The 11,978-nt window shown below is 44.3% G+C and overlaps 1 protein-coding gene across 1 annotated transcript in view; it reads left to right on the top strand.

The window, feature by feature from the left end:
* The first annotated feature begins 3,054 nt into the window (after positions 1 to 3,054).
* Positions 3,055 to 11,978, top strand: part of LOC135090404 (teneurin-a-like) — a 336,834-nt gene continuing 327,910 nt past the window's right edge. The window contains 1 exon segment of the mRNA XM_063987158.1: positions 3,055 to 3,145. The gene's annotated coding sequence lies outside the window, so the exon portion shown is untranslated.

Here is an 11,978-nt window from a genome sequence, read left to right as displayed (position 1 = left end):
ATTCATGTAAAAGAAAACATCTACTACCCTTAAATGTTACATAATAGAAAACGAAGAACAGAATAGTACACCACGAAAAAAAAAAGGTTAGACAAACGAAAGAAAACGGAGGTAGGACAACATACAGGAAAGCAATTCACAAGCAACATTCACCCTTATCAAAACACTCTAACCACACCCTTATTGCTCCCTGACATAAGACCTACATTTCCTACCACACACTGCTATTTGCACGATGAGATGTGTGGCTATTGTTTCCCTCTTGTTTCCTTTTTGTTTCCTTTTTCCTGCACCTGATATTCCTGCACTCTTCCTCCTCTTCCTCCTTTTCCTCCTACTTTATCTTCCTCACCTTTCACTGTGTTCTTCCTGCCTTCTTTTGTATTTTTCATACCACTAAATCTCTCTCTCTCTCTCTCTCTCTCTCTCTCTCTCTCTCTCTCTCTCTCTCTCTCTCTCTCTCTCTCTCTCTCTCTCTCTCTCTCTCTCTCTCTCTCTCTCTCCATGACGTAGGTGAGTTCCAAGGCGCTTTTATTTGTTACCCAACTTTTGCAATCGTAGTAGCGGCATAAACTCATGACCTCACCTCAGTGCCGCGCCTCGGTAAACATGGATGGAAGACACAGAAGAGGAAGAGGAGGAGGAGGAGGAGGAGGAGGAGGAGGAGGAGGAGAAAGAAGGAAGGAAGGAAGAAAGGAAAGGAAACATAAGCACCGTAATACACACAACACAATTTTTCTTTCCCTTTTCCCCTTCCTTGCTTTCTCTTTGTCACGTGGAAGGGAAAAAAGTGATGGAAGGAGATTGGTGGTCTATTGGCATGGAAGGAAGGAAGGACGGGGGAAAAAGGAAACAGGTGAAAAAGTAAAGCCACATTGTCTATCATTTTTTTTCCCCTGGGTACAAACAACAGGTGAAATATTAAAGTTACATCACTGACTTCCAATCTTTTCCGTCACCTGTATGGTAAGAGAGAGAGAGAGAGAGAGAGAGAGAGAGAGAGAGAGAGAGAGAGAGAGAGAGAGAGAGAGAGAGAGAGAGTCTGCACATTCCTCGTATTTCTAAAGGTAATACATAAGAATATAATAAAAAAAATAAAGGAAAACTCTATATGGAAAGAAAATTTAAGAGACAGGACTTGGCAATGGAAAGGAAACTGGACGAAGAAATAAATGATTCAGGAGCAAACAAAGGAAGCGAGTTTCATGAGGCAGAAAGTGGTGGTGGTGTTGCTGGTGGTGATGATGGCTAGGTTAGACAGTGGTAATGGTGTGGGAGGTGGAATAGTTGTAGTAGTTGTAGTAATAGTGGTAATAGTGGTGATTTTAGTGATATTGGTTAGGTATGCGTTGAATTCTGTAATAGGACAAGTAGTAAATGTAGTGATAATTGAGCCTCTGTTAATAGTAATGGTAAAGTTTGTAAGTAGTCACGTGCTGTAGAATTCAGTGGTTGTAGTGTCAGTAATGAGCATAGTAAGTGAACATTGGCGGTAACAGTAAGTGAGTTTGATAATAATGGCAGTAATAAAAGTTTTAGTGAGGATGGTTAAGTCTATTAAGTGGATAATTAAGTAGATAAGTAATTGAAGTGGTGGCGATGAGATTGATAGAAGTTTGTGTGTGTAGTAATATTAAATAACTGAAGTGGTAGTAATGCCATTGATTTAAGTGAACGTGTATACATTATTAAGTGTTCGAAGTGGTAGTGAAGAAACTGATATAAGTAGGCGTATTAATTGGCTAAAGTGTAAAGTGTTAGTAATGACATTGATTTAAGTAGACGTGTGTGGCAGCATTAAGTGGTTATAATGGTGGATATTTCTCGAGGTGGATGGCATGGTGGACTCTCCTGCTGTGTATTGTGGGGGTCTGTAGTGGTGGACGTGGCGGCGGTGGATGTTGGGTGCACGTTCACAAGACACGCACATTCTTCAAACATTCAGGGCCTCACGTCTCCAGAAAGGGCGCGAGAGCCATTCACACGAACCTTGTTTTCAATCGACATTCGTGGGTGTGTCTGATGGGACAGAATCACGAACATTCACCCTTTTTTTTCATTTTTTTTTATTATTACCTTCTTTTTTTTTTCCTGTTCCTTCACATTTTTCACTGCCACACCTCATCATTTTTATTTTGTACACGTTTTATTTCTTTTTTCCTTTTGTATGCATTATTTTTTTCTCTTTTCTTATTTGCTTTTTTTTGTTTTTCTATTCGTTCACATTTTTCATTGGCACACTGCATAATTTTCATCTTGCACACGTTTTTCTTTTTTTTTATTTAGTCCATTTTTCTCTTTCTCTTTTTCTTTTTTTCTTTTTCTTTTTTTTACAGTCACACTGCATCATGGTTATCTTATGCACGTTTTTCTTCTCTGTTTCTATTGCTCATTTTCCTTTAATTTCTCTTTCCCTCATATTTGTTTCGCATTTTTTTACACCCACACTTTATCGTCATCTTACATACATACATTTTTCTTCTCCCTTTTCTCCATTTCTTTACACACTTTGCTCTCTGTTTTCTTTTCTTCATTTTTTATTTTTTCTCACTTCCACACTTCATCATTGTCATGTTCCACACGGCTTGTCCTTTATTCAGTATTTTCCTTCACCTAATTTTCCTTTTTTTTCTTTCCCTTCTTTTCTTTATAGCGTCATATTAACCATCTGTTTTTTCTTCTTTATTCATGTCTCCGTCCTTGTCGTCCTCGTCCTCGTCCTCCTTCAGAGAAACGACGCGGCTGTAGAGTCTCCTGCGTTGATATGGAAAGGAGGAGCCATTGGAGTGAGTTGTGGACGGAAAGGAGAAGGAGGAGGAGGAGGAGGAAGGAGGGGTGGTGGAGACATGGAAGGGAAAAAGAAAGAAAAAATGAAAATGAGGAAGGACTGGGTGAGGATATCGTGGGAGGAGGAGGAGGAGGAGGAGGAGGAGGAGGAGGAGGAGGAGGAGGAGGAGACAAGAAGGGCAAGGAAAGCAAGGAATAACAAGGTAAAAACTACAAGAAATCTAATAATTTAAGGATTATCTTGAATGTTTTATGTTCCACTGATACAGAATTTTGTTTTTTACCGTCATTCAACAGACTCAGCTGAAGGGAAGTAGCGCAACCACGTCCAGAAGCCACGTCAGCTGATATAGATAAGGTTGGTAGATAAACGTGTCTGGATACCGCTAAGAACTGTTGACTTATGGCTTATAAATTAGATATTAATGATAAAAATACGGATTTGTACGCTAGAAAAATGGATCTAATCGAGTTTGGGGTGACTGAGCAGCACTTTTCTGATTTGCAACGGGATTTGATTCCTTATAACCACGCGCAGCTTATACATTTGATTTTAATAGAGGATTTAAGAATTAACATGCTAGAAAACTAATTTAATTCATGTAAAAGACATCTGGTAGTACTTTAAAGGATCCTAAAATCGCTTGTGGATTAAAATTTAGTTATTACATACAAAGAAAAGGGCAAGCAGAAAAGAACTAATCGTATTGTGAGCGAGTAGTATTTTCCTGTTGTGCAAGAAGGTATTAGACCCTTTATAGCCGCCTCTCTAGGGTGGATAAGCGTGTTATGGTGCAGGATTTATAGCAAAGATAGTAAAAGTATCTTGCTGCCTCGGCGGGACGGGAGGAATGGCGGCGAGTAAATATTATCCTCCTCCGTATGCTCTTTGCTCGGGAATCTGAGTCGACTGATCGTGTATTTTCACTGAAGGAAGTCGGAAGAAGTTGGCGTCGGAGAAGGAGGAGGAGGAGGAGGAGAGAGGAAGAGAAGGACAGGGAGGGAAGGTAAAGGAAGAATTGCCTCTCCTTCCCTCCCTCGGTGCCCGCCTCGCCGTCCTTACACAGGCGGAGAAGCAGACCTGAAAATTGGAGGTTTACTGTCCCCGTTCAGAGCCGAGCGCCGCGCCTTCCCCCTTGGGTCCGAAGTCTTAATATTTCCGCGTTGCAGGAGGAAGTTAAGTTAATGCAGCAACTCCATCGGGATTTAAACATAAGTAAAAAAGAGAACAAGTAAAAAAAAGAAAAGAAAAATGAGGATGAAGGAGCCAAGTTAACCTAAGCATGTGAATTAGATAAGTTGGTGATTTAAGGATATGCATAAAAGAGGAGCTGGCGTTTAAGGAGAAGATTAGTAAACGAAAACAGGTGAGGGGGTTAGCGTGGACCCAGCTGGACGTCGCTAATACAACGCTCAGGCTGCTTTATCCCCCGTGCAGCCTCGCCAACCCGCAGCTGTGGACTCGTGGCAGCTGCGGGGCGACCTCTGATCTTGTGAAGGGCTCCTCTTAGGACGTATTTTGAGGCTGACACGTGAGGGGAAGGACGGAGAGGGAGGGAAGGATGGAGGAGATAGGTGGAAGGAAACTGGAGGATATTGCATCAACGAGGAGGAGGAGCTTGTAGAGGCGCGGGATTGGCGGACTAAAGGATGCACGATGTGTGGTAAGAGTGAAGGAGAGTGGTGGCGTGGTGAGAGGAGTGAGTGAGGTGTGAGGCTGACGAGGAAAATGAGGGGAGGGAAGCAACCGCCATTTGCGAGCGATGATGTGGAATAGAGCTAAGTAGTGTGGAACGGGGAGAGTGAGTGAGGGAGGCGTGGAAGGGATGGCTGCCGCGCTGCACCCGACGTGGCCTGACGGAGATCAAGGGACCTAAAGGGCATCGCGGAGGGGGACCTAAAAGCGGGCATAACAAGAGCGCGGCGGGGGTCTTATTTGGACTCGACGGGACCTTGCTATAAACCGAGTGAGGCCGTGACGAGGACCTAAAGGGGAACGGCAGAAGCCTGACGGGGACCTGACGGGACCTGACGGGGGCCTGATGGGGGCTGATGGGGGCCTGATGGGGGCTGATGGGGCCAAGCAGGGTCTGACAGGACCTGGCGGGGGCTGGCGACCCTCTGCTCCAACACACTTCCATAATTTACGTCAGGCGGCTCCAGCGCCCTTCAGGGAGGACATTAAATAGCACGACTGGAGGGGAACCTCATTGTCGCGGCCCCGGCAGCGGCAGCCATTGTCCCCAGGCACTAAATGGCACTGTGCCGGCAATTATAGTCCCCGGAACACTGTTTGTGAAGGGAAAAACCTCCGCCCCATAATAAATGGAGCTGCGTAGGAACCTTTTGTATTGTGGTACGGAGTGATAAGGCCCGAGCCTCCATCATGGCGGCTTTCAAGTTGGATTTTGTGAGTTTTTGTTGTCGCGTGTGTGTATTGGTGGCGATGTTGTTGTTGTTGCTAGTAGTGGTAGTGGTAGTGAGGGAATGTCATTGGTGGCAATAGTGGTAGTAGTGCTGTTATTGGTGGAGTAAATGCATACGAAATAAGACACATTTTGTAGCAGTAGTTATTATAGAAATATTATTATTATCATTATCAATATAGTAGTAGTAGTAGTAGTTATTGTTGTACTAGTAGTAGTAAGTATGGTATAATCATAAAAAAAAAATAAATAAATAAGAATAAGACTAACCTGGCCATTCAACACAAGGAAATAACCAACATAAATACAAAATCACCTGTCAGCCATCTAATAAGCGGCGGCCAGGTAGGGAAGCTCCACGCCTTTCACACCTTGGGCAGAGTGAGTGTGTCTTATGAGTTAATAGCCTCTCTTGGTCTTCACTTGTATGGTGGCTGGGTAATGGGTCTTGCGCTGGTGGTGATGGGGTGAGATTAGCAGAATGGGGAGCGATCAGGCGTGTCCCTTTTACCCCATTACCCATTAAGAAGGAATGACTTATGGGCGTGATGGTCTTTGTGTGTTTATATTTTCATTGGGTTATTGATTGTTATTGATCTGTCTTAAGGAAAGGTGTTATATGTGATGTTTCTTGTAGTGTTTGTGTTTACTTTGCTTTTGTTTGTAGGGTTCCAGTGTTATTGAATTCCTTTAGTCTTTTTTTCTTTACTTATTTATTTGTTCACACATTAGGTATTAACTTTCTAATTTTGTACTTTCTTGTTTTTTTTTCCTTCTTTTAGTTATTCCATATTTCCTTCCGTCCATTTTCAATTGTTTCTTTCTGCATTTCTTTTTTTCTACCTTTCATTCTTTTCTTTTCTCGTCCTTCCTTCCTTCCTTCCTCGCTTACGTTTTTCTTCCTTCATTTTCTTCCTTCCTTCGTTGCTTCCTTTACGTGTTCATTCTTTTATCCCCTCTTCCTTTCTTTCTTGACGCAAATGAGGCGAGGCAGGGAATGAAGTTAAACGGGAAAAATATTCGTGTTGGTGCCGCTCCATTGAGAGAGAGAGAGAGAGAGAGAGAGAGAGAGAGAGAGAGAGAGAGAGAGAGAGAGAGAGAGAGAGATTCCCTTGGAAGAAAAATGTAATATTCCAAAGAAAACACACAAAAAAAAGATCTATGTATGAAGGAAAGCTTATCAGTGCAAGTGGAAGAAGAACACGGTTGTGAAATTATAATGTGAAACTCGCAGATTTGAGTCAATACTGGGATGGTTTTACTGTATTTTATTTTTTTCCGGGAGTGATTTGAATATTCGCCTAGACTCGTAAATGAAAGAAAAGGCAAGACTCATAAACCTGTGTGAGGATAAAGAAAAGGCGCCACAGTAACTACCCTAATCCTGAAAATTCCCGAGTTCACCTTTATTCACGTAACGTTACTTGAACTTAAAACCAACAAAGCCCCCGCGTCATTTTATTCACCTCAACTAATCTACAAAAAAAAATAAATAAATAAAATAAAAAATAAATACAAAAAAATAAATAAAAAAGGGAAGGCGTACCTTAATATTATAAAGCCTCACTTGGTCTTAAAAAGTGCAGACAAAGCCGCACGTCACTTCAGCTCACCTCATTTCACCTCGCGGCGCCCGGCAGCCCCTCGCCATCAGGAACACGCCCGGCCACACCAGCAGCGGCGCATAACGTTTGTAGTTTAATAATCATCCGAGTTTTTACGGGGACCAATTTGTCTGTTATGGCCGAGAAAGCAGAGGCAAGAACGAGCGCATAAATTCTGGCGGCGGCGCAAAATATCCGTGTGTAATTTCTGGGCCAACGAGGCTTATCGTGGGGTAATGCCGCCGCGCCTCCGCCGCCGCGAGGCTTGGCGCCGCCCCGCGCTGTCTCCTGCCGCGCCGGATGAATGGCGCGCCTTATGCCTGCTGGTGGTGGTGTTGGTGGTGGTGGTGGTGGTGGCGGTGGCGGCGGCGGCGGTGGCGGTGGTGGTGGTGGTGGTGGTGGTGGCTGGAGCGGTCAAGTGGAGCTGGAGTTGAGTGTTGAGTGGGAATTGGAGTGGGAAGTTGGAATGAAGCGATGGCCTTGATTTGGCTGCAAGGATGAGAGATGGTGATGGTTGGCAATATATATATATATATATATATATATATATATATATATATATATATATATATATATATATATATATATATATATATATATATATATATATATATACACACACACACACACACACACACACACACACACACACACACACACACACACACCTCACAAGTTTAATCTCGCAGGATGCTCTTCCAACTCTCACTTTTCGGAGCGCCTAACAAAAAAATTGCACCGAGGGCGTACACCTTTGCATTACTTATTCATAACATGCATTTCACTCCTTTGTTTCTCCTCTCGGCGCAACGTAGCGGTGTGTGCGCGCCAACATTATTCCGTTGCTCCCCCTCTCTTGAAAGGTCTCGCCAAGTATTATATATTTATACGGTTATCTCTCCTCCTCCCTCCGCTGCATTATCTTTCTGTCTCGTATTTCGCATTGGTACTCCCGCACCACCGCGCCGCCCCACCATTTTCTTGTGATACTCGTGAGAATCTTGTATCCTCGTCCCATCCTTTCTACGCGCGGCCTTGTGTTATCTCGCCTCCGCTTCGTTGCTTCGGTGAATCTGACGCCCATTTAGTCCCGCTGCCCCGCCGATAAATGTCTTAATGAATGTGTGAAGCATAAATCTTGACTCGTCACTCTCCCTCATGCACTCACTCACCTTTCCCCTCTCACACACTTCTCTTCAGTGGCCCTTCACACACCCTCTCATTTTACTCACCTTTACTACCCTTCCCCAACCTTTCCACACCTGGAGGGAACTTCTCTCCTCTCCTCCCCCTCTTCTCTTCTTCAATTCTCTCCTTTTATCACCTCACACAATCTATCCACCTTTCGCGGCCCACCTCAACCTAAACAATAGCTTCTCTCCCGTCTCCTCTCCCCTCTTCTCTTCTCTCCCCTTCCCTCCCCTCCCCTCCCCTCCCAAGCAGTGGAATGTGCACCTCCACCGGACACCAACCGCTCGCCGTGTTAATTAGAATTCAATACTAAACAGCAGGAAAATATGTGTGGAATGAATGACTCCCACGATGCGCGTTTGTCTTAATGGTCGAGGAGAAGGAAAGGGGGGAGGAGTGGTAGAGGAAGAAGAAGAGCTGGAGGAAGTGGTGGTGAAGGAGGAGGGGGAGGAGGTAGTGGAGTAAAAGAAGTGGTGGATATTTTTAAGGAAAGAGGTGAGGTTGTGAGCATTTTTGCAAAGTGTTCCCCATAAATATATATTTCTGTGGTTCGTTTCAGCATTTCCGAGACGAGAGCGAGAGAGAGAGAGAGAGAGAGAGAGAGAGAGAGAGAGAGAGAGAGAGAGAGAGAGAGAGAGAGAGAGAGAGAGAGAGAGAGATGAAAAGTTTACCTACTCTCTCATGTAATCAACCCAGGTAAACATAAACTACATTACACGACTTTACTTCGATCCACACACGGCGCAGGCCCAGTGACAACTGAAAACAGCGCAGCGCAAAAATGTAATAAAAAACTACTCGACATTCGTTTGGGGGATAAATATTATGTCTGGGGCGCAACACTCTGCGGGGCAACACACGCCGTGCCCTCAACACAAACACTACACCGCCATTACCATGAAATATTGCTGCCTTGAATGTGGCTCTGTTCCGACGCGAATAAATCTGAGTCTTCCTCTTCCTCCTCTTTCTCTTCTACCTCTTCCTCTTTCTCTTCTTTCTCTCTTGTTATCGCTCTCTTCATCGTCTTCTCGTTCCTGTTCTCCCTCTCCCTGCACTCCTCCTCCTCCTCCTCCTCCTCCTTCAGCTCAAGCAGTCCTGACATCGCTTCTAGTCTTTTGTCTTCCTTTACAAATGACTAAATGCTCCTAATGGCTTCAATATACGTATTCTGACATCCCCCTCTTCTCTCTCTCTCTCTCTCTCTCTCTCTCTCTCTCTCTCTCTCTCTCTCTCTCTCTCTCTCTCTCTCTCTCTCGCTCTCGCTCTCCTGTTCACCCATCCGTCTCCCCTCGCTTAAAACCACCGCATATTGCATCAGTTTCGTCTTTTTATTTCAGCGTTTGCTTTCACGTGTTTTATTTTTCAGTGTATTATCGCTTGCAGCCTCGGTAGCACGGGTGTGTTTTCCGCCATTTTGGACGTCAAACTTATCGTCATTTGCATCTCAAAGGCGATTTTGTTTTGATAGATGGCGTGGAAACGTTTCTCTGGCGTGACGCTCCCATATCTCCCCTTTTTTCCACCCTCCCCTTCCCTCTATTTCCCTTCCTTATTTTATGGGGAAAACACCCATAGAGGAAAGGGAAAGCGCCCCTCTATCCCATATACAGGTAAGGGGGATGGAGGGAGGAATGGGAACTTACCTGTATCTCACCTGGCACTTCCCTAAATTAAGGTAAATCACGCAGATAGAAAGAGGAGGGTCCCGTATCACCTTTGAGTTTGGTGAAAGGTAAGGGAGGAGAAAGAGGAAAGCCGGAGGACATTGGAAGAGGTAAGAGCTGGTTCCTCCCCCCCCCCTCTCTCTCTCTCTCTCTCTCTCTCTCTCTCTCTCTCTCTCTCTCTCTCTCTCTCTCTCTCTCTCTCTCTCTCTCTCTCTCTCTCTCTCTCTCTCTCTCTCTCTCTCTCTCTCTCTCTCCTCTCCCTGCATAAAAGGGTGTACGAAGGAGAGAAGAGCGGGTACAAGGGAGAGGGATTAAAAATGGAGGCGAGGGGGAGAGTGCATTGACAGAAGTGATAAATTTTAAACGAGGGAGTGAGAGAAGAACGTGATCACTAGAGTCAGTGCACTGGTGAGAGAGAGAGAGAGAGAGAGAGAGAGAGAGAGAGAGAGAGAGAGAGAGAGAGAGAGAGAGAGAGAGAGAGAGAGAGAGAGAGTACTGTCTGATGTGTGAAAATTTGATTGAAAGCACATTGTGAAATAATTATGATCTTACTTCTACTAGTACTACCACCACCACCACCACCACCACCACCACCACCACCACCACCACCACTACCACTACTACCACTACTACTACTTGCTGAAAATGCTACTTAACCAAAACAGTACAGACGAAAAAAAATATAAAAAAACAGAACAACAACAACAACAACAACAACAACAACAACAACAACAACAACATTAAAAGCGGCAAGTTGATGCAGCGAGATTTTGACGTTGTGCAGATGTTATTATTATTCTCCCCCAATTTGTTATGTCTTATCTATTTATCTCTCCCGCCGCTAGAGATCCCTGGGGAGGAGGGGAAGATGAGGAGGAGGAGAAGGAGGAGGACGAGGAGGAAGGAAACGGGCCATGACAGTGCTTAGTTTGGGTAGTGTTTTGTTGTTTGTTGTTTGTTGTTTGTTTGTTTTGATGTTGGTGTGAGTTCTCTCCTCCTCTCCCTTAAATCTGAGAGATTAACTGTATTTGTTTTTTTGTTTTCTTTCTTTTTTCCATTTTTTTCTTTATTTAGTTTCCCAGTTTTTTTCTTCTTCTTCTTCTTCTTCCTGCTCCTCCTCATCCATCTTTTTTTTTCCTTTTGACTTTCCTGTTGACTACTTGTTGTTATAATTACAGTTGTTGTTATTGTTGTACTTGCTGGTACCGTCATCACTATCATCATCATCATCATCGTCACCACCACCACCATCATCATCATCATCATCATCATCATCATCACAACCATTATCATCATCATCATCATCATCATCATCATCATCATCATCATCATCATCATCATCATCATCATCATCATCATCATCACCAAGGGCACACTCTACAGAATTGGTCGCCTGGAGGGTTTTCCGTTGAAATTTACATCTTGGAGGGAAGGAAGAGCGGCGCAGGATAAGGAGAGAGAGAGAGAGAGAGAGAGAGAGAGAGAGAGAGAGAGAGAGAGAGAGAGAGAGTCCTCGTGACCAACTGGAACGTCAGCACAGATTTAAGATAAAGATATAGTGGAGAGAGAGAGAGAGAGAGAGAGAGAGAGAGAGAGAGAGAGAGAGAGAGAGAGAGAGAGAGAGAGAGAGAGAGAGAGAGGATCGTACCCTAAGACTACTGAAGCAGGAATTACAAAAGCACACACATAATAAATAAAGAACAAACAAAACAAGACGAATAATGGACAGTCTGTGCAAGAGCGGTCTGAGAAAGTAATATGAATACTTTATAAATATCCTCGCCTTTTACCTGTCTCTGTCTGTCTGTCTGTCTGTCTGTCTGTCTGTCTGTCTGTCTGCCAGTCTGTGTATTTTTATATATGAGTGTGTGTGTCTGTGTTTTCTGTCTGCCTGTCTGACTATCTCTCTCTCTCTCTCTCTCTCTCTCTCTCTCTCTCTCTCTCTCTCTCTCTCTCTCTCTCTCTCTCTCTCTCTCTCTCTCTCTCTCTCTCTCTCTCTCTCTCTCTCTCTCCCCTGCCGCAGTGCAGTGAGGAAGGAAGGGGGAGGGGGAACGGGGAGAGAAGGGCACAGGGGACGAGAAGGGACCGTGGAAGACTATATATAATTTTAGAGAGAGAGAGAGAGAGAGAGAGAGAGAGAGAGAGAGAGAGAGAGAGAGAGAGAGAGAGAGAGAGAGAGAGAGAGAGAGACGTGTTAAAAAGTAGCACAAGAAACAATAATGGGAAGAGAAACGTGTCGGAGGAAGGAGAGAAAGAGAAGAAGAAAGTGAAAGGGCAGTTAGAGAAGGGAGATTAATGGGCAG

This window comes from Scylla paramamosain, chromosome 35, assembly GCF_035594125.1.
Source record: "Scylla paramamosain isolate STU-SP2022 chromosome 35, ASM3559412v1, whole genome shotgun sequence".
Taxonomy (NCBI): domain Eukaryota; kingdom Metazoa; phylum Arthropoda; class Malacostraca; order Decapoda; family Portunidae; genus Scylla; species Scylla paramamosain.
The sequence above is the reverse complement of the archived record's forward strand: the minus strand, read 5'-3'. Positions and strand labels throughout refer to the sequence as shown.